The sequence below is a fragment of the Halichoerus grypus genome, chromosome 2 (assembly GCF_964656455.1).
Source record: "Halichoerus grypus chromosome 2, mHalGry1.hap1.1, whole genome shotgun sequence".
Lineage (NCBI taxonomy): Eukaryota > Metazoa > Chordata > Mammalia > Carnivora > Phocidae > Halichoerus > Halichoerus grypus.
The window spans coordinates 86,315,242-86,339,488 of NC_135713.1; the positions used below are offsets into that span (position 1 = coordinate 86,315,242).

Below are 24,247 nucleotides of genomic sequence, written 5' to 3' on the forward strand. Positions count from 1 at the left end.
GTACTGAATAAAAAAGTGTCTTCCCTCCAAAGCACAGCATGGCTGAGGAGCATTAAATGAAGAGGTTTTCTAGACGGCAATTCCATTATTCCTGGAGGTGAGTACTGTCCCAAGTGACTGTTAATATGACTACATGATGCATGATTGGGTCTTAGGTAACATTTCAGTGTAGACAGTAGCAGATTCCACTTGCATTAGAAAGGAGGTTAGTTTTCATTTTAAAAGTCCATTTTGCTTTCTAATAGAGGTGGAACTAAATGAAGCTGACCATGGACCAAATATAACATCCAGTGTGAACAGAGGTAAAGGTTTTGCGTATGAGGTTTTTTTTTTTTTTCATTTGTAGGTTTCTAACATCAGCTCCTTGAAACAATTAGATGAATTCTAAAATTAAAAATGGGCATTGGGGAGAGATAAGATATTTTTAGAGTAACACATGTTCACTGTTGTTTGGCATTTTGCATCATTTTTTAAAAAGTGGTCTTTCTTCTGAATGTATTAACTAAATGCTAAGAAGACTTCTTGAATATCACTATGAGCCTTGGCTTAAGTATAAATATTTTGCTTCCAAAACAAGCAACTCTATTATGTACTGTAGTTTTTATAGTAACTTTATTAAGATATAATTGACATATAATAAAGCGCACATATCAGAAGTGTAGAATATAAGTTTTGAAATATGTGTTCATCCATTAAAATATCAACAAAACCAAGATCATGAACGTATCCCTCGCTCCTCAAAATTTCCTTGGGCTACTTGGTAATCTGTTGTTTGCCTACCTGGTTCCCCAGGTAACCATTGATCTGCTTTCCACCACTACAGATTAGTTTGTATATTTTTTAGTATTTTATATGAATGGAATCATACAGTATGTACTTCTTCACTAAGCATACTTTTGAGATTCATCCACGTTGTAGCACACATCAGTAATTCCTTCCTTTTCATTGCTAAATAGTGTTTCATCGTATGGGTATACAACGTTTGCTTATCTGTTCACCTGTGGATGGACATTGGTGGTGTTTCTGGTTTGGGGCTATAACAAATAAGGCTGCTATGAACATCTGCATATAAATCTTTGATGGATGGGTATGTTTACACCCTGAGTACATACTTAGGATGGAATGAATGGATCATTTGATAGATTTATATTTAAAATTTTAAGAAACTACCAAACTTTTACCAAAGTGGTTGAACCATTTTATATTTCAACAAGCAGTGTGAGAGTACGAGTGCGCTGTGCATCCTTGCCAATGTTTGTAGTCAATGTAGTTTATATTTCTTATGTAAATGCTAGAATTTTAATATTCACATCAGATAATATGTATTAATAATGAAGATGGCCTAATATACCCCTTTCCTGGTAGTAGCCTCAGTTCTATATCTTTCTCTTTAATGATGAAAAAAACCCTCTTTTGTTTGTTTGTATCACTAATGTTCTTTGTCATCTAAGTATTGCACTGTGTCATCCAAGTTCATTCTCATCTGATGCAGTAATACTTGCTATTAGAATATATTGTGAAAGGGACGCCCGGGTGGCTCAGTAGGTTTAAGCCTCTGCCTTCAGCTCAAGTCATGATCTCAGAGGCCTGGGATCGAGTCCCACATTGGGCTCCCTACTCAGCAGGGAGTCTGCTTCTCCCTCTCCCTCTGCTGCTCCCCCGGTTGTGCTCTCTCTCTCTCTCAAATAAATAAAAGAAATCTTTTTTTTTTTTTAAGAATATATTGTGACAGAAGCCATAGTACATAGGCTAGATAATAAAGCACAATTCATCTGAAGAGGTTGGAAGGCAGAGGCAAATAAATATATTTCAAAAGCGTCTTGAGAAATCTTTCAGCTTTCTGTTAATTTTCTCATCACTATCAGTAGCTACAGTACCTGAAATTTAAGCAGGTATTATTTAATGGTAGAGTCATAGCTTCTATTTATGTATGAATATAAAAGTCACAAATAAATTCATCAGAACTATTGGTGAAGGTCAAAATGGAAACAAATTAGAGGAAGTGCAACTGCTCACAAAACAGGAATATAACTGGGGTGTTTCTAATGCATCAGCTGAATGAGAAGTATCTATTTGTTATTAGATAAGGTAGCATTTTTTTCTTTTAAATATATTTGTATTGGACTCAAAACAATTTAGAGTAGTTTGAGTCACTAGGCAGACCAATAATTTTGGTTCAGTTTCTATCAGAAGATAGAATGTGCTTTGGTGAAGATACAAAGTAAATATCATCTCATTTAAAAACTTGTAAAAGATAAGAGTAGCACTTGTGGGATCAGAAACCCTCTGGTGCATTTTCTTTACTGGTTGATCTGAGCAACACATCTGTCAACTCATGCATAGCTCCCTGTGGATGGTATTCACAATCCAAATCTGGTCTCATCCCTTAATACTCTCCAAGGCAACTGAAGAATGAACAGTGTCAGTCTAGTGTCTTTGCACAGTGGTGAAGGGGTTACGGGCCCATCCTTCTTTAGCTTCCCTGGGCGCTGTTAGCAGTTAGTAGGTGATATATACCCACCTGACTCCCTTTTTGTAATAAATTGAATTGCATGATAAGATCCCATTCCTAATTTATTTCATTATGATTATAGAATATAGTAATAGACTCATGTGATGTTACAGTTAGCAGAGATCTCAGTATCTCCTGAGAAAGTCTGTTTTGCCTGAAGAGTGGTTAATAGATAGAAGGTGCTTCCTTTTTATGAGCTGAAATTTACCTTCTAACCATTTCTTTCAATCTAATGAAGATTCCCTACTGCTAAAGAAGAGACTTACTGAAAGAAGGGTGTGGGAAAACCATGGAAAGAGTGAGTTTGAATCATAGTTCCACCAGTTACTTTACTTTGCAAATCCCAGATAATATTTATCTTTTGAAACTCTGTTTCTTTATCTTATGGAATGGAGATAAAAATCACATCTTAAAGTTGTTCAAATGCTAAATGAAATTATTATAACGTACAGTCCCTAATTGCTAACTACTGGTTCCAACTATAAGTGCCATTTTTCTCCCCAGTGAACCTGATAACCTAGCCTAAGGTAGAAAGGTCAAGCTTTATCTTGGCAAACCTGTTACTGCTGATTTCATTTGATCATGAATCATTTTTAAAAGTTTCTCACATTGAGACTTTTAATGAGAATTGAGTGTTAAAATTTGAGTGCTTCCAAAATGATCTCTGTGAAGTTATTTTGTTCATCAGTACCTTTTTAGTTTTTAATTTCTAAAATTGCAAAGAATATCCATGTAAGAGATGTCATGTAAAAAAACCCAAAAACCCAGGAATGTTACATGAGGGCATCGTAAATATTTTCACCCTCTTGTGGGTACAGCGGTCTAGCCACAGTTGCTTCAGTGCCTGTCAGCCTACCTACCTGCCTACCTATCTATCACCAGTAGACTCACCTCTCACTGTACTCTGTCACAGATCAGCCATTTTCCGGATAGATGTTCCCAGTGGAATTGACAATAAATACCATTAAACCCTAGTAGTGTTGACTCTATGGAAACTGGAGTAAATTCATCAAATTCAGTGAGCAAATGAGTGGATATGTGTTTACCTGTCTGGTGCAACAGTGCCGTTGTGTGAAATACCCAAAGTCCCACTGCATGCCTACGGTCAGAATCTACAGGCAACATGCTTAATCACTGAGTTCTCTACATTTGGGAAGCTTCACTCTTTTTCTCTGGTATTTTTTTGAAATATATCTCACTCCTACCTTTCAAGCCATCCACAAAGCTGACAGTTTTCTGATATGTTCTCCTTCCTCTGAATGTCTACATTTCTGATGGTACCCAATAACTCAGAAATGAAGTATAGCTAACATCCTACTGAGTGCTTTCAACTTAACTGACCTGGTTTTGTAAATTTTTAAGTTGTCAATATTTTTTAAATTTTTCTTACTATAATTAAAATTGCCAGTTGTCAGAGGACAAAGTGAAAGTCTTAGGCAAAATAAAAGCAGCAACATACAACATTTGTAATCTAAAATCCAGATAATTTAAATTGTTCACAAAATAACGATCATCCTAAAAATTAACATTCTTTATTTTTCTCCCTCTACCTCTTGATTTTAAGAATTATTAGGCACCAACAAGAATTCTTTATAAAGTATTCTATGACTCCCTTTATCCCCTGACAGGTCATTCATTTGAAAGGCAAACTATTTTAAGCAAAGCTGTGTTTTCTCTGGATGAAATAACATTTTTTTCAATACCTCAGTGTGTTAATATTGTCACTCTGCATTTCATCTGCTCTATGTGTTGACTCTGAACAAAACACTGCCACCACACCAGGTGTATCAGAAAGTCCTCTCAATTCTACTTGCTGAATATTTTCTAAATGTGGCCCCTTTGACTTCTCAACACTACCCTCCGGTCCACTCTACATTCTTTCTCACCTGAACTACCTTTGTCATCTCTCACCTGGCCTCTCGATTTCCTCAGGCTTTCCCAACACTCTATCCTTTACCTTGTAGCCAGAAGAACAATTTAATATGTATATCTAATGATGCATTGCCCTGATTAAAACTTTCTAGTCACTTCCCATTTCCTTTGGAGTACAATGCAAACTCTTACTTTTACCCCCTAAATCCTGAACAATCTGTTCTCTGCCTCCCTTTGGGAGCTCTGCCCCTGGCGCTTTGCCTTACTCATAGCCATCCACACACATTAGCCTTTCTGGAGTAAACCCAGCACATATCTACCTCAGGCTCTTGGAATCTGTTTTTCTAGAGCTTTGTTTTGCTGGCTCTTCTACCTCCACATGGAAAAGTAGTCCTCATCCCCATCATTCTCTCTCCTTCCGTTCTGCTTTAATTTCATTCTAGAACTTTGTACTCTCATCTCGAATTATATTACACATTTGCATTCTTGTTTGTAGTCTGCTTTCCCAGTTAGAATAGTTCTTTGTGGTGCAGCTTTTGTCTTACTGCATCCCACCCATCTCGCCCCTCCTCTCCAGCTTAGATGAACGCTTGCTGGGTAGAGGGTCCTCAAGAAAGATCTGCTGAACGAAAGAACAATAGAACCCCGTGTTGACTAGTATCACTAAACTTGTCACTGAGATCTCCTCTAAAGACCTTCTAAAAATGCTCCTGTAGATCGCAACAAAAGATAAAACTTTTATGCGTTATTAGAAAACATTTATCTTCTAAGAAGTGCTCATATAAACACCTTTTTTAAAAACAAACTTTAAATGTTCCAATAAAATCAAAATAGCATGTTTTATTCACTAAATATGAATCCCTGGGTCATACAGTCACCTCATTAATAATTGAATATCCTGTCCTAATCTGAGTCCAGTGGCTGAAATAACAGGAAGAGGTAGTGTTCTTATATGCAAGGGTAATTGTACTGAAGAGAGAAGATACTCATAAACAAATTACTAAAGGTGGTTAATTAAACAATGAATTTTATGACCTAGAAGATATGTTGTAAGAATTTACAAAATGATAAAACTGAAATCAAAGCAAATGTAGAAGATATCAAATAGGAATAGTTTATCTTGAACTTCATTAGGGAAGGGGCTCTTCATGGCTACTTTATCCCTCCTGAATACCAAAAACTGCTTAGAATGGCCATCCAGTTTCTCTAGTTAGGTCTCTTTCCTTAAAACATCTCAAAGCTGTCTTTCAACAGAAAGCTTTATAAAGCTGGAATGGTAGGGGTGTGTGGAAGTTTTAATTGAAAATAACCAAGTCCACATTTGGAATAACATTTCAGTATGTGTATAAATTCATGTTTGTGTTACAATTTATTTTACATATATATACATATATATGGGTATATACCAAGATTAGAAAGAATGGCATATTTTTTAAAAACTCAAATAATAATTTAAGATGAATACATGACTTTATTTTTCATCTGGAAGAAATTCAGAGGCAGGCTTTCCTGAACTTCTGTGGTCACTCTAAGATTTCACTAAAAATTAGATTCCTTTGATTTTTCTCCTGTACATTTTTAGAATATTGTTTCTATGTTCAAGTTGTCTCATGGTTTCAAAATGACTGTTCAGCTCCAGCCATCATATTCATGTTCCGTATAGGAGGAAGGAAGAAGGAAAAAGTGCACAGGGATATATCTCTCAGTTAAAAAGAACTTTGCTAGAAGCTTCATCCATTGATTTTGCTGACATTTTATTGGACATCTCTCTTTTAAAGGGAAGGTGTGAAATATTGTTTTATCTGAGTACAATGGCACCCTCGATAATATAGAGATTTCTTTAAAAGGAAAAGAGGTGAATGGATAGGAGATAGGCAGCAAAGAGTCTCTACCACTATACAAATAATACCAAACTACCAAAACTATACATAAATAACTAAAGTGTGAGTTCTGAGGGGGGAGATTCTATGTTTTTTGTTCACTGCTGTATCTCCAACACCTATCTTAGTGCCTAGATCTTAATGAGTTGTTCAAAGCCAATAAATAAATGAGTGAAGGAAGGAGGGAATGTTTGGTGTAATAATTGTCTTTAGTTAAGGTGTGAGTAGGTAGAATGTCTCTGGAGCTGTTCTGGTGTAACCATTTCCTTTTGAGTCATATGGGTCTATGTCATTCCATGAACATCATCGGTATTCCTTTTCAGGCTGATCCAATCGAATTCATGTCAGCTGCTTACCCATGTGAAATTTGGTAAGCTAACAGCATATTATTCCAAGTTTTGATTTGAAAAGTTTAGAGTATTCACCAATTATAGTTCTATATAACAAGCTGTCTCTATTTCTATTTTCTAGTGCACAGGGATATGCAAATGCTGCAATTTCAGACTGCGCTTTTCAATTCTGTAAGTAAGTCTACTACTAGGGACATTTTTTTTTTTTTTTAAAGGTCTTCATTTGCTGCAGTAGCTTTGGCAAGAAGAGAACAAACTCCACCTCTTGTACACAGAAGTCTTGGGATCAAAGTTTCCTTTCCTTGTCAATTACCCACCAGCAGCAAAAGGTTAAATAGAGTCGGCTTTCTACCTAACAATGATTTTTCTATTTTCGTGCTCATCTGTATTTAGGTTAAAGAAAGAGCATGTAAATAGCTTTCTTGGAAATTATTGTTTTACCCTTTTTTGTTTCTGAGCTGTCTGCTTTTGACGAGGATGGGTATAATATTTGTACTTTGTGGGGAAATGTCCCCTAATTTTCTATACTTTTCTATCTTTTTAAACTGTTCAAGTAGTCAGAGAATGAAGACAACTGTTGTATACATGTAATGATAACTTGTAAGGACTGAATGAAACTTGTGATGGCTCACCATACATGCTCAACATCACATTATTATATGAGAACATTGTAACCACAGAAACTAGACTCCTTCACACACATGACAACTTTGAAACTTTTCATGCCGTGCACTCAGATGGAAGGAAGTGATGGAGAAACAGAAATGCCACTAGGAGTGATATTATTCACTTATTTCATTATTACATGAAACCCATGTAAAGCAGGTGTCTTAGGCCTTAGGCACAGAGGTAGGTATAAGAAAGCAAAGGAACATAAGAGAGATGACTGCAAAAAAAAAATTTTTTAAAAGCTCAGTAACACTGCTACCTACTCAATCTCAGAATTTGCTATTGATGTTACTTCTTGATGGAAAGGAAGTTTGTTTCAGGTGAACATGTGAGCACTTTTTCTACTCATTCTCTCGAGGTTAAAAAAAAAAAAAAGGAAGAAATTGTTTTACCAACTGGCAGATTAAGATACAACTCAAGTTTGATGTTCTGATGATTCTGACCTCTTGAATCAAACCAATGGTAGATGGATGTTATCAAATAGGTATATTGTCTATAACTAATATTTTTCCATGTAGTATATGAGTTGGTTCTAGAGAGAAAATTCAGTAGAATGTAAGTTCTATAGGGATAGATATTTTTATCTACAACTTGAGCACCTAGAAGGCTACCTGGCCTATTATATTCACTCAGCGAATATTTGGTAAGTGAATAAATAAAACCAGCAAAAAAAAAGTGGCTCAATCCTTGATACCTAAAAGCAAAACATGCATTATCTATAATGTTTATCTGAGGTTAAAAAATAAATTATCCACCTAATTAAGAAAAGCAGGGATTATGTTAAGTAGAAATGAAGTCTAGAATTCAGAATTCCAACCATACCTATCATATTTACTATAGAAATAATCTAATTTTTATTTTAAGGATTCAGTAGAAAGTATTTGACAGTATCTTACATGTTTATCATATAATAAGAACCCATAAGTTTCTCTTCCTTTTTACTCTTCTTTTTAAAAAGCAAAGTGAGTTTTTAAAATTTTTAATTTAAAAATAACTGTATTCATATTATGAAGGGCTATCAATATTAGCCTGGAGTCCACATGATAAAACGGAAAACCTAGGCTTTTGCATTAGACTAACCCAAAGTTCAACTTAAAAGTGGGTGGCCTTGGATAAATTGCTTGTTCTTTCCGAACTTGAATTTCCTCAACTATAAAATGTAGATGATATCCATTCTCATAAATGAGTGTGGGGATAAAATGAGATGATACATCTGAAAATTGTAAAATTGTATCAGACACACAGTAGATCTTCAGTAGATATTTTTTAATTGTATCTTGTGACCAGAGCAACATGAAGTCATTAAATCTCACATAATATTTCAGCTCATCTGTTTTTAAAACCACAGAAAACATATGTGCAGTTGCTGGAATGCGAAGATGTGATGTTACATAACATTGTTTAATTAGTAGTTCTTTATTTTAGAAAGAAGGAATTTTGAAGGCTAAAGCCCCAAATTTGACCCAGAACTCACAGTAATTCTGGTAGGGAAATAATGAATAACTTGAGAAGTTTAGCACTATTTTACATGGCCACAAAACAAAAGATGATCAAACAGTGACAACAGAAAGAATGGTGTGTGGTAAATAATCTTACTGCAGAAAATTTTCTCAAGGCATTTGATTTTCAAGAGAACATATGACCTATCATCGGTATTCCTTTTCAGGCTGATGGTCCTTTTCAGGCTTAAAGGTCTTCATTTGCTGCAGTAGCTTTGGCAAGAAGAGAACAAACTCCACCTCTTGTACACAGAAGTTCACAAACTCCACCTCTTGTACACAGAAGTTCATTCATTGAACCAGTCAATGACTGCCTTATTTCAAGTCAATCAAAAGTGATGTGTTTATAGTGCCAGAAATTATGCCTAGAAAGTATTCGATATTTCATATTGAGTCACTCATGTTTTCCCTGGTATATATTCACATTAGTAAACTGATTACATGAAATACACACATATACTTAACAAAACTTTTTCAGAAAATGAGTGGTTTAATGAAACATTATTGTTAATTTGACACTTCACACTTAACCCATGTTTTCCATTTTAAACCAAAAAAAGGCGAGAGAGTAATAAAATATTCATTAACTCCACTGAAGCCCATTTATAGCAGATGGTCTCTGGAGGGTAAATTTCAAAACATTTGCTAGAGAACATTGTGCAAAATATGCAGTTGTCCTGACACAGCAACTAGTGTGAAGAACAGCAAATGCAATAATTGTTAATAGTAAGGGGGTAAGTGAATCATAATGCAGCTACCTTTTGTCACTTAAACTGAGAAAAGGTTGAGTCACATTGCTGTTGCTTTTCATTTGGGGGATTTTATAGATAGGTAAAAAAGCACAAGGTATGTCCATAGTCTCATTGATATTATGGTAATTCCTAAAAATTCCTTATAAATCTTCTTTCAGTATTTTTTAAGTTCTTAGAGAATTAAAGTATTTGGGAACATATGGCCATGGTAAGCACCCACAGGTATTGCAGGGTGGAAGGAAGGAAAGGAAGGAGGAAAATTATGTATATGTAGATGGATGAATGGAGGGATGAATGGATGGGTGCATGGATAGATAAAGACAGATTGATAGCTAGACATTAAAGATATCAGAAGCACACAAGTGCTTACCACCCACCTCGGTGCCTGCACCTTGGTGGCCTGGAGTCAGCGCATGTAGGATATCTCTCTCACCTTTACTTTGGCCCTCCTCGAGGAGGCTGTTTGTCTGGTGTCCTGTGCACATGCCTTATAAGCAATGGCGCCATGAGTCTGACTTCCAGGTACAAGTTGAATAGATTGCAACAGTTACTATTGCTGCTGAGACAGCTGCGATTCATTATCTAGCCTACAAAAGATTTTATGTTAAAGATCATTGGCACAAATCTATGGTAAACCTTCACATCTAGAAAGACAGCCCCAAGGTAGTACATGCTTTTGACATGGAGGACTTGGGAGATAAAGCTGTGTGCTGCCTTTGCTGGAGGTCCAAAAAGTTCCCATTCTGCAATGAGTCTCACACAAAACACAATGAAGAGACTGGAGACAACATGAGACTTCTGATCATTAAGAAAAAAAAGAAACTTAAATGGACAGTTTTGACGCTGTAAACCAACGTGTCATGATAGTACCTGATTGCTTTATTAGAATGACTATGGCTTCTGTCTAGTTCACCTCCCCTGGGTTCTAGATGTAGTATATTGCAAACTGCAGCTTTCATATTCACAGTTTTTGTCTTATTTTTGAACCATCATAGTGCACATTTTTTTAAACAAAGAGAAGGAAGGAACAAAAAATATCAGGAGCACAAAATGATAAAAATGCTAATCAGGCTATCCAACAAAAGATGAATATGCTCTGAATACCCTGGAATCAAATATAAGTAGATAATATCTTAGGATAAAGTAGACATTTCTGCTTTGTCCAATTGCTTATACCCAGATTTTTCAAACTTTGACTTTGTGTATGTTACTGACTTCTTCTATTAAACACTTTGAAATTATACTGTTCTTCTTTCAGAAATTTGTAAAGATGTATTTTTTAACTCATTTCAAACCATTTTTAATAATGAAAAGTTTGGCAAAATCTATTTTGGCTAATGCATGTTGAGTTATTCAATCTCTTTAAAATTTTTAATTGTGGTTAAAAAACACATAACATAAAATTGACAATCTTAACTCTTTTTAAGTGTACAGTTCAGTAGTGTTAAGTATATTCACATTGCTGTGCAGTGCAACAGAACTCTAGAACCCTATCATCTTGCAAAACTGAAACTATTCGCATTGACCAAAAATACTCCCATTTCTCCCTCTCCCTAACCACTGGTTAACTACTGTTTACTTTTTGTTTCTATGAATTTGACTATTTAGATGCCTCATACAAGTGGAATAATGCAGTATAGACTTTTTTGTGATTGGCTTATTTCAGTTAACAATGTCCTCAAGGTTTATTCATGTTGCAGCATGTGGCAGGGTATCCATCCTTTTTAAGTCAAAATAACATTCCAGTGTGTGTGTGTGTGTGTGTGTGTACAGTGTGTATATATATACTTTATTCTTTAATTTTAAAGAAATTTTAAAACAAGTTTTATTTAAATTCAATTTAATTAACATATACTGTGTTATTAGTTTCAGAGGTAGAATTTAGTGATTCATCAGTTGCGTACAACACCCAGTGCTCATTACAAGTGCCCTCCTTAAAGCCCATTACCCAGTTCCCCATCCCACCACCTACCTTCCTTCCAGCAACCCTTAGTTTCCTAGAGTTGAGTCTCTAAAGGTTTGCCTCCCTGGGTTGTTTTTTGTTGTTGTTGAGTTGTAGAGGTTCTTTATATATTCTGGGCATTAAGTCCTTATAAGGTATATGATTGCAAATATTTTCTCCCATTCCATAGGTTGTTTTTCAGTGGGTTGATTGTGTCCTTTGATGTGTGGAAGTTTTTAAGTTTGATGTAGTGTTGTTTATTTTTTCTTTGTTACCTGTGCTTTTGGTGTCATGGGCAAGAAATCTTTGCCAAATCCAATGTCCTGAAACTTTATCCCATGTTTTCCTCTAGGAGTTTTATAGTTTTGGGTCTTACATTTAGGTTGTTAATCCATTTAAGTTTTTAATCCATTTAATCCATTTTGTAAGATAAGGGTCCAGTTCATGCTTTGCATTAGATATTGCAATATTCTTTTGCTCTCTCCACCTCCACCCCCAGGCATTTACATAAAAAGGATATTTTGATTTTTAAAAAATTCATCGCCTGCTGTTACTTCATATTTCTCTTCTCATGCTTGCATCTATTGCTTGACATATTACAATCAGCCTCAATGAACATTATTGTGATACAATAATCAAAGACTAGCATAGTAGGTGGACAATAACAGAAGAAGCAGATTCTTCTCTGTTTCTGATACTATAAAGAGAAAAAAGCTGCAAATTTTGACATAAAGAGGAAAGTGTTCCTAAGCAATGTTGTTGTTGTTGTTTTTATTGTGCTGCCCTTTAACAGATTGCTTCATGTGAGGCTCAGTACTTAGAGAAAGTTATTTATCATTTATTTCTCAAAGAAAGAGCAGGAGGAGAGAAGACATTCTATGTTTGATTTATAAAATATAAATGCTGGTAATATAATACTACATTGTACATGTGAAAGAATGATAATTCTTCTCCAGGAGAGTCCTTATATAATTGCAAGATCTGTTATGGGATTTGAATCTATTCCCAGCTTGTTCCATTATGTCATACAAATCTGCCATCAGGTAAAAATCCTATCAGGTTGCACAAAGGTATTGTAAGTTAATTAAAAGTAAAAACCCTCAAAATCTTGATATTACTAATTTTAAAACATCATTTATTGTCTCAGAGATATCAAGAAACAACCACTATTGAGACTTTATTCTCTGTCCTATGTGAAATCAAATTCTCTCCAGGGTACTTTATGTGACTTATTAAAATAGTCTGTTGGTAGGCAAAATTCTTCTCACTGTGACCAGAAGACTTCAAAATTGGTGGCAAAGGAATTTGGATAGTCTCAGAGAAAAAGAATCACTGAGTTGGGTATTTGAAGTTAGGTTTAATGGTCTAATTTAATGTGAAAATATAGGTGCAAGCTCAGACATATTTTGATACAAGTATCTGGGAACCAGATATTGAACTAAACAATTTACAGACCTTGAAATAAGTAGAATATTGCTCTTGAAATCATGTTAAGAAGCAAATGTAAAATTGATCACATTGGAATAAAAGTAATCATGACTAAAATGTATCTCAGTAATGTATGATTTGTATTTAAAAGAAAATTATTTTCTACATGTTTAATCACTTGTATATAGCACTAACATTTAAATAATTATTTTCTTCTTCTCAAATTATATTTTTAAAGCAGATAAATTAATCAGAGGCTTTATTAACTAAAGTAGGTCAAATCCATATGCTATGAATCAAAAAAAGTGCAAGGGGGCTCTAATTGATGACAAAATTCTAATGTTATAGCTGTCAGTCAAGGTTACTATATTCCACAAGACTGTTGATCATTTTGCTAAAATATTTTCTTCAAAGAGTTCTTGTTTTCTTTTTGGATTTTGTTTAAATGTATTTTATAGAATTTCAAACATTTCCAGTAGGTAGCTTCGATTGCAATATTTGTTTAGGCCAAATGATTCATCATGTTACCATGCTCAGAGGGAAGAATGACAGCTGATATGCATATTCAGTTCATTCTAGGAGAATTTACAAACAGGCAACTAAACAATCACACAAGCAAACAAAAACCAACTCTTCATACAGATAAGAATTCAGTCTGTGATTTTTGTGTGTGTCTATTTATTAACTGAGAATTTAACTTGATTTAATGTTGAAATACCAAAGGCATGAATTGGATTTTACTAAGAAAATACTATCAAAGCAGGCAGACTAGAATACTGATGCACTTTTTCATCAGCTTTGCCTGATTTTGAGATAATTTTATATTAGTGGTCCACTCACAAAATGGAGAAAGTAAAAAATCCCAAGTAGATTAACAACCTTCTATATGAGTTTAAAGTAATCGTGTGTTATGTTGTGAACTTCTCACAAACATTTTCTAAGCAATTAATACAATTTTATTTAATCATGAGCACAATGTATTTCAAATACTATTCCATAGACTATTAGAGGTCTCTCTGTCAAAATGACACACTTTTTAAAAAGTCACTAAAAAAATCGTGTCATCATCAGGATAGCAGAATAGGAGTCTTTTCAAGTAGATTTCCTCCAAGGCTAAAGTCTACTCATAGCCCTATGAAATGGTCTTTTTGTGATGACTCAGGACAAAAGGTTTCTGCATAAAAAATAAGTTCACCAAATTAATAACTAACATCCTACTTCATTTCATGTTTACGTGAGTATTCCATTGGCTTCTGAACATAAGATAACTTTTTATAGAATGATAGAATTTTAGAGCTAGAACAAAGCTTTGAGATCATCTCTAAGGAACTTGAGACCACAAAACTTTAAAAAACAGAAATGAATAAAAATAAAGAAAAAGGGAACAATATAGATAACCCAGAACTGCTTCTTGAAAGTATTGATAATAGACAAACCTCTTGCAAGAATTACCAAGGGAAAAAATAGACTATCACAAATAGATAAAATACAAAATGAAAAAAGGGACATATTACACATATAGTAGACATTTTATAAATCATAAGAAAATACAGTGAAAAAGGTCACGTTAATGAAGTTGAAACTTAGATGGAAAGACCCTTTTCCTAGAAAAAATATAAATGATTAAAATACATGCAATAAGAAATAACCCAATTGATCACTACCACTTCAGAAATTGAATTGAAAAGAAAAAAATTCCCCTCAAAAGATGCCTGGCCCACATAGATTTACAGGCAATTTATACAAAACTCAAAGAAATAGATAATTCATATACAACCTGTGTCAGAGAAAAGAGGAAATCTGCTCAACACATTTTATCAGGCTAATAAAATAATTTTAATACTAAAACGACAAAAAATTTAACACCCAATTTTTAAACCAGCCTCACTTAAAATTAGAAGTGGAAAAGCACTGCATATGATACTAACTAGTATTTGTGATTTCTTCAAGAGTCACTGTAAAAAATTTATAAATGTAATGCACTATGCTAACAAATAAAGAGAACAATGGTAATCCTAAAAGAGGCTCCCTTATTAAAATTTGTTCTTAAAGGTCTTTCTATCTTAAGTACTCATCCCAGGTAGGTTCTCAGTATATCATGCATGTCCTCCATAAATCATATGATGGAAAGCTGAAAATGTTTTAGTTCCCTCCAAAATAACCTTTAAAATAAAATTTTAATTACAAATACTTTTTGCTCTCCTTATCACTGAGTTCAGAATGCTACCGGGTTGGTGGTACTTAGGAAATTGCAAACAAGGTCTGAACTTAAAATGTAATAAAAATATATACAACCTAAGCCTATAGCATCTTTATTGATATTGGCTGACAGCCTAAATATGATAAGGATCATATTGTAAGAATGACTGTACAAATTCATTACCCAATAACTTTACAAAACCTACCCATTAAAATATTGATTGTACAAATTCTAATTAAGAGAGTCAAGCAACCAGAGTAGCTGAGGGGAACTCCAATCAGAATAAGAGAACTCAAAAGTAAGCCAATCCTCCATCTCCTCTCCTCCTCCTTGTACTCCTCTATAATAAGAAACTTAATTGACTAACTCACACACAGTGTTATTAAACAAGACTTTGTCTATCCGGAAAATGAAAAGAAAATTTCAAGTGTATTTGCAAATCTGAATGATTGGGTTCCTGAGAGATGAGTAACACTGGGTGGAGAGATGTGTATATGGGTCATGTCATGTACTTGCACCATCAATTAGATTAAGAATTCCTTAAAGGATGTCCTAGCTTCATTGAGAACATTCAGTCTTTTTTAAGGATGCATGATCTTGCTAGGGGATCCATATAAGGTAATTGATATCTCTTGCCTTAAGGTGATAATCAGTTCCGAAACTTCTGTACAGACAAGTGTTCCTCAAGTTTAAGGCTTCACCTCATGTAGATCAATCCACGTTTTATTTTATAGGTCAAAGCAATCATTGGTTACAATTTACCTTAACTACCAATTGATTTAGCAATGATATATATACAGCTTTAATTGCTTAAATCCCTCACCAACAATTTTTAGATAATTTTCCGACCATTTAAATGAGAAGATTAAAATGAGAATGCAAATATTACAGATAATAGTATCTGAATATATATATTTTTATTCACCAAATACAGGATGATTAGATGTTAAAAAATCTTTTTTAAAGAAAAATATCTTTTAAAATGACAGCATAAACTTATATATTATGCCTAACTGCTTTTCTTCTTAAATGTCTAAAAATATAATAATCACTACATGAAATAAGACTATTTGCAAGATGCAAATTATTTTTATTCCTTAGGAATGTAATGCATTACAATTTTAATTCTATTTATGTGATGATTTCTTTCCAAAATTTAAACAAATGCTTTGTTTTCTTTACACAAGGCTTATGCAATACAAGATGACTCCTGCCCTTCTAGGAAGAATCTCTTACTAAAATGAAAGGTAAATTCTGTGGTCATTCACTATCTGTTGTTTCCATCTTCATTTAAAATATGTTTTCTTTAAAAGAGCTTCAATGATTCTTGCAAATAATACAGATGGCAAAAGCACAAAGGGACTCATTTATCACATTAAAGTGGTTTCACAATAGCTTCATCAAAAAGAGTTAAATGAGAATTTTCATTTTCAGAATTATGTGTACTTAAAATAGAATTTTAAATATGCTATCATAGATCTAAAGTAGGATAAGATCTCTTCTGAAATTATAACTATTCATTTTTTGTTTAGGAAATAATTTGGATTATTTTGAAACAAATGAAAGGACTAAATACTGAAGAAATGTAAATTTAGCTGATTTCATATGATAAGTATTCAATAAGATGAGCATCACCTGAATAAGAGTCTTTGGTTAAATAGTTCCAAAGCTGTAATCTCTATATAGTATGGTAAAGATTACTTGGTGTTTATTACAGCTGTAAACATTTAATGGCTGATAATTAAATAAACAGCATCCATACCTAATCCTGCAAGATTTAATTAAAAATAGCACACTGCAGATGTGAGATTTATATTACTATTTATAATTAAATGTAAAACACAATTTCTGATATGAGTACATGGAATTCTGAGAGAAATTTGCAATTTTATCTCATTTTAAACAATTTTTGTTTTGAATTCCTTTTTCCGTATTTTTTATAAAGTGTTTTTACAACAGATAAAATAATAAACATGTCAAATGTGCTTATGATAATTTGTTCTAAATGAAGACATGTTGTTTCAAAAATATTTCTGTAGTATATTGATTCCAAAGATACAGCAAAAGAAAGAAAGAAAGAAAAATAGAAATAGACCCTCACCTAATTATAAATAATTCAAATAAAGGAAAATGGAAACTAGCCCAACACTATCATTAGGTATATAGAAAGCTAGAAAAGAAAATAAAAAGGATTTTATTTTTCTTTAGTTTCAGCATCGTATGAAGCTCATATTTGAGTATTTTTTACAAAAAGTATGGAAAATGTTACAGCGTAATACTGATTTAGAGTAAACTTTAAAAATTTTATATGGAAAACCTGTGAAATACTGAGAAATTTTCAGCCTTTTTATTCATTATTAAAGATGCCTTTGGTATTTTTATTCACATAATGTATAGAAAATACAGTGAACGTGGAGTATTTTATAGTTGATTACACAGACTGATTATACATATCATTCAGTGTACCTTTCATAACAGTAATTGTTCATCTTATTTGTGATACACTCCTCTGTGGAGTAGGAAAACAAAAATGGAATGTGCCAAAGACTAAATTCAATTTACACCATTCTCCAATCCCGTGTTTCTGTAATGTTTCAAGATAACAAATGTTTACAATGAGAATCTTGTCAGTGAGGACTCTGAGACCTGAAATGCAAATGGCTAATGTTCAAGTGACTAACAAAGGATGGTGTAAACCTCCATATTCCTCATCTCCACAAGCATAAAGAAAGGTCTAATCTATTTTTAGTAAATTGTGGGAGTGAATTACACCCTAATATCTAAATTAATTAGCTGGTCATTCTTGATTAACACTTTTCCTGTTGCTATTGTACTGCAAAGAACTACCAAATTTAGAAATCTGTAGGTGGGCTGAGAGGAAACTATAAATTACATATTATACAAGAAATAATTTGTCAGATCGTATATGCTTATTATATGCATATATAGTATCATAATTGTCCATGGCATTTTAAAATAGATGAAACAATCTCCAAGTTATCTATTCAGAGAATATTCTGATAAAGAGAAATGGATCCTAGCAATGGAGCTGTTCGGGGCTCCATATGCATGTGACAGTTTCTTATTTACATGTCGCTCATGTTTATGCATGTTCAGAAGAATACAGCTGCTACCCCATTCTCCAGAAATCATAGACACCGGTCAAGTCAACAAACGGTAGCCACATTTGAGCTTGTAATGTATTTATCATGAAAAGCTAGAAGTTCTAATGTTAGGGAGGGGGGGAAAGCAGCACAATTTGCTTTGAAAAGATAACAGACATTTTTCAAAAAACAAATACTGTATATTCAATTCAGCTCCTTTAGGTGCTTTCATGTTATAGGAATTCTGCTGGTGATGAAAACAGCATTCAGCCAATCAAATGGCGGTACCCTAGTGCCATCCAAAGTAGAAGCCTAGTGTTTAAAATAACCCTGATGAATTATTCATAGAACTGATGTTTATGCAAATTAGAGAATCATGCACCCACCTGACCACCAAGGGAAGAAAAAAACACAGGGGAAAAAAAAAACCCACCATGCTTTTAGCATTCTCCAGAACCTATGTAATCAAATGATAATATTCTTTCATTAAATGCATCAAGGAATTACAATCCTTACCTGGTTAGTTTGTAGGGCCTTCAGATTTTCTGGATGAAATAACTGACTGTGCGTGCAACCAATAAAACTGAACTGAAAAGCTGATTAAGGGCACTTACTTAATGCAAAGCCACTCACTGAATATTCATATGATGCCTGTGTTTATGCAAATTAAAGCAAAAGACAGCCCAAGGGGATTGGTTGCCATAGCCCACAAATACTGTGTACAGCAGAAAATATAGAGAGTAGTGACAAATAAATCTTAAAATTCATAGCTTTGGAGCAACAAAGAAGAAATAGTAAAATATTAAAAAGGCTAGGTGAATTACAGTTTTAAAGTGCTTTATTTAATCATATTACTTTAGGGCTATTGACTATTCCTACCATGTAATGATCTATAATTATCTTAATGCCAAAAGATACAGTCACTTGTGTTTGTCAGCTTTATTTATCCTGCAGTCATTTATATGAGCAGATCCCTTAAGCATAGAAGAGTAAAGAAGAAACAATTATAATAAAAACATAATTCAGTACACTAATAGCCAAACCCAGGGCCATATGTGGCCCTTTATTAAGTCTTTCATGTAATGATCCTTCGGTGGCAATATCTTACTAGGGAGTGAAGTTCAATGGAAGATCTCCAACATTAGGTTGAGCTCATTGCTTTCTTAATACTGATATGTATCTGCTTTATTTGAAATGGAGATTATTTTATATTAGAAATAGATATTGTGAATCTTTTGGCCAAGATGTTTCTGGTATATGCAGTTTTAAATTCCAAGGATTTTCACTTTTGGAGCCCAAATGCCATAATGTTTTCTGAAATGCATGCTAATATGTAGTGTCCTAATCATGAAAAGATGGGAATCCTCACGTATGTATGTGAGAACCGATTACAGACATTGACAGGACTCACAATATTTAAATGATACAACGCATGTCTGGCATAAAGTGCTTTACATTGCAAAGGATATTCTGCACTTTTTACTTTTTTAATAAGTAAGAATGGAGATGGCTAAAAATGCTGGAATGCATCTGATAGGTATTTTTGTTTGCTTTTGTTTTTCTCTTTGTTTTCTGGAACATACTTTGCAAACTTCAAAAATAAGAGGGCAGTAATCCTCATTGCAGTTACCACTGACTGAAGAGTACTTATCATTTCCAATATTTTCCTAATAGTTCCCACATCTTCACTCCACAGTCACTCTGGTCTCCCTCACGTAATGTAATAAATTTTCCAATACTTTTAAGAAATAAAAATATTTAAATCAACTTAAGCATTTCTACAAAGCTGGCTACACTTATCATAGATGCTACAAAGATTAGATCCAATGTTTATTACCTTGACTGTTGTGATGGTATCACAAGTGTATGTATGTGTCTGAACTCATAAAATTGTATACATGAAATATGGGCAGTGTTTTCTATATCAGTTAGACGTCAAGAAAGCCAGGGTAGGGAAGAAGGCTCGATCTAATTACTGGACATTGTTTTCCTAGGAGGCATTTAGAAAGAAATTTCTTTGTGGTAACTCCTGGTTGCCTAATTTCAACTCTCATGGTTTCAAATCATTTCCTTTCTTTAATAGTTGCTCATTGGCTTTCCATGAGAGTAATCCTCATAAATGCACATTTATCAATATTCACATGTATTTTCTATAACTGATATTATGTGTATATATTAATTCTAATTAATGTCTCCTTAAAATTCCCTTAAGTTTCAGAATTGACTTGGGAAACAATGTGATTGACATATTGAACACTTAGAAAAAAGTTGGTGAAATTTTAGAAGCCGTGAATTTCCATTATTTATTTATTAGCAACTTCTTTCATTTAATTTTTTAATTATTATATTTACATCTGTTCCCAAATACAGAATAAAAATTAATGGATAACCAATAGGACATCTGCTTGGTAATCATGCAATTCTTTTTCTTCTATTAAGAACATATTATTCAGAAGGTGGACTGGTGATTTTTTAGTTTCTAATTAAAGAATCCTAAATTTAAAACTTCTAAGAAACAACATTTAGGTTAATCAGCAACAGTTGCCTTTTATTAAGCTTCTCTATCTATATAAAGATTATTTTTTAAAAATCAGAGCACATAGTTAATTATCTGGTCCCAGATCTTTCTCTAAAAATCATTTCTTCATGTAGCTTAATCCTAACAGAAACATTTTTTCAGAAAAATACTTCAATGGCTACTAATAATAATGATAATAATAATTGTTTGATTTTGTTTTCAATATAAGAACCCTTATTGAAAGGCCTGGAAGAGGGGTGGCTCAGTTGGTTGAGCGTCTCACTTTGGCCTAGGTCATGATCCCAGGGTCCTGGGACTGAGCCCCACGTCCGGGTCCCTGCTCAGAGGGGAGTCTGCTTCTCTCTCTCTCCCTCTGCCCCTCTGAACAACCCCCTTCTCATGCTCTCTTTCTCTCTCTCAAATAAATAAATAAAATCTTAAAAAAAAAAAAAAGCCCAGAAGAAATGCTAAGATTACAAAACCAATCAATAATATGACAATGCATTTTCATGTTGGGAAATTCAGATTTTTCTTTTAAACCTCACAATTTTCCAACTTTCTAGTTAAAATTCAAATGCATTTTTACCAATACCAGTTATTGCTCAATTATTAAGGTGCATTAGCTATGCTTTGGTTGCAAAAAAACTAAGCCTTCCTTCAGAAAGATATTTCTGGTTTCAAAGAAACACATTACACACACACACACACACACACACACACACACACACACCCCTCAAATGAACTGTCAGAGTGAAATATAAGTGGGTATCATTAATGTCATCCTTTGTCCAATTCTTCATATCATTAGTGGGATTTTTCTTTCCTTTTCTTGGATTGAATCTCTTAATCTCTGGCCCTTGTACAACTCTGGGGTATTTCTGACAACTTTAAAATATTTATAAACCAAATCCAAACTGCCCTAGGCCATGGTCACTTTAGACCTTTATCTTGTATCCATGTAGAGCAAGAGTAGCTTATTCAGTGAACTAGGTTCTGTAGAAAACCAAAGTAGTATATTCCACATGAAATAATCATATGCTTTTGAAACTAAGCTGACTGGTTTAAATGATGGATCACAATTTCCAGGCTCATAATTCATTCAGTTGTTTGTTCTGTGATCACAATTAAGTGCTAAAAACTCTAAGTTCTTATAAAATTTCATAAAGAAGTGAAGTTCAGCTCATTTGCTGATTACATCGGAAGTTTGAGTCTCTCTTTTGAAGCCAACCCATTGGGCTGCAGATAATTAATCCAAAGACAGTGAATGAATATACAGATGCCACTAAACCTCAATCAGTAAATCAGTCAGGTGAAATTGGTAGTCCATTGGCCCAGATATAAAATTGGGCCAAGGACTATCTTCTCCCCCCAAAAACAAACACCTAAAATTTTTGGTCTATAAATGTTTTAAAATTAAAATATGTTGCCAAGATGAAAAATGACAAGATTTTACATAAAACCCAGAAATTTTCTGATCTTCTCAGAAAATCAGAAAGTGTATCCTACTGGGCTGCCATTCCCATGAAGTAACAAACCCCTGGAGCCAGGTAAGATTGCTTCTTCTAAGCAGATCCCCAGTTTTCCATCTGCCAGGAATTCTCACCAGGATACTTTGCTCCTTTATGCTATCCCTTGAGGCATGAATTTTTGACCTGACACATTTGAGTTGAGTTTTGAATCTGGGGTAGCACTGGTTTCAATCTATACGTGTCTGATTTTTATATTTTTATTTGATAGTTACATGTTTATACATTTGTTGTCCAAAGAGTCATTCAGAAGAAAAATAATCTACAAGAGGGTAGGTTACCACTAGGTAGCCAGGCTGTTTCCATGTGTACATTTTGATAATTCAGCTAATGTTAGATATTATCATGCTATCCTTTTTATACAACATCAACAAAAACATCAGTAATAGGAAAGTAAAACAAAACACCAATACTATCTTATAGATCTCTATTTGTAATGGAGAAACAATCTATCTGCTCTGTGATCTCACCTGTAGGAGCTAACAACCTTGAGGTTTTGGTTGCAGTTACCTACAGCAGCATTTCGTTCCTGTTTGACTCCTTAGCAAGCATTGCCTACAGTATAAGCAAGTCCACCAAAGTTAGAACATACCATTCTTTAGTAAGATCATTTGGTATGCTGTTTTTTTTTTCTAAAAAATGTTCTGTCTCCACAGGGGAAAATATTTTAAATCAACTCAGAGAGCTTAACTGCTTATTGAGCATTATGGTTTTGTTATACATATGCTTATACATAGACAGCTAGGTCTTCTCTATCTCAAATTGAAAAGTAGACAACTGCTTGGTTTGCATGAACCCTACATCATGATTATAGAGACCCTCACCATATTCAGCTCTTGATTTTGCTTTTTCCTGACATTTCAAAATTCCTTTTACTGCTTCCTCTTTTTAAGGGCTTTGGATGATATCTGGCTCATTGAAATTAACTTGATAAATTAATTTGATTAGCAGTTTAATAAAAGGGCCAGTGACAGAGAAAATTCGGTTGAAATGAATCTTTCAAATCACTCTTTATGTGCAAGAATCAGCCAAAATGATATTGGTTGTAGTGGCACCTAATTTAAACTTTAAAAGTGGGATGCCTGGGTGGCTCAGTCATTAAGTGTCTGCCTTCGGCTCAGGTCATGATCCCAAGGTTCTGGGGTCGTCGAGCCCTGCCTTGGGCTCCCTGCTCAGCAGGAAGTCTGCATCTTCCTCTCACACTCCCCCTGCTTTTGTTCCCTCTCTCCCTGTCTCTATCTCTGTCAAATAAATAAATAAAATCTTAAAAAAAAAAACTTTTAAAGTAAAACAAGGAGGTAATCTTGGTAAATATCATTGTAAAAACATGTACAAACATGTTATAGATCTCATTTTAGTGAGGAAATGGGGACTCTAATTGATGGCTTGATTTAACCTATGGTTCAATCCTAGTGTAGATACTATTGTTGCAGCCCAGAGTCTCATTTCCTAGTTTCTGAACTTAGATATTTTGGAACACAAATTGGTGTTTTGATAAGAATATTTTCAGAATACTAAACAGCTACTGTCTTCAGGTTGTTGTTCCATGTCAATCCTGTGATATTTCTGTTGAAGTCCGCTGTGTCTGTTTGCATCACGATCACCCCATCTTCATTGTCATAACTTCATTGCCATGGCGTACAGTTTTCCTATCTATTATTTAATCTTTTTTTCACATATTTAATTACTTAAAGGTTGGCAGCTTCGACCTTCCCTTCACGTATCTTCCAAAATTCTGGATTTAACGTCCTTACTCTAAATATCTCAATTCCATTTCTACAAACTTTGAACATTGTCATCACCCATGATACGTTGCAACTTTCTTTCTCCTACAACTACATCTCGCCTAATTCTTCTTTTCCATTTAACTTTCTTTTAATTTCATTGCATCTAGTATATCTCTCTTTTTATTTTGCTCTTGTACCAATCTGAATTCCAAGAGCAGCCATAGTAAATGGATTGTAACCGCCTCAACTACCTACCTTCAGAGCTTTC

At 33.9% G+C, this 24,247-nt stretch overlaps 2 long non-coding RNA genes across 5 annotated transcripts in view; one reads left to right on the forward strand and one right to left on the reverse strand.

Annotated features, from left to right (window-relative positions):
- LOC118538319 (uncharacterized) overlaps nt 1-6,966 on the forward strand; it is a 373,755-nt gene extending 366,789 nt beyond the window's left edge. For all 3 annotated transcript variants that reach the window (XR_013445723.1, XR_013445725.1, XR_013445726.1), the window contains 2 exons: nt 6,588-6,634; nt 6,736-6,966. This is a non-coding gene — a long non-coding RNA (uncharacterized LOC118538319). The remainder of the gene's footprint in view (nt 1-6,587; nt 6,635-6,735) is intronic.
- The window catches only part of LOC144381117 (uncharacterized), a 125,123-nt gene extending 106,281 nt beyond the window's left edge, over nt 1-18,842 (reverse strand). For both annotated transcript variants that reach the window (XR_013445727.1, XR_013445728.1), the window contains exon 1: nt 18,725-18,842. This is a non-coding gene — a long non-coding RNA (uncharacterized LOC144381117). The remainder of the gene's footprint in view (nt 1-18,724) is intronic.
- Between the last annotated feature and the right edge of the window lie 5,405 nt (nt 18,843-24,247).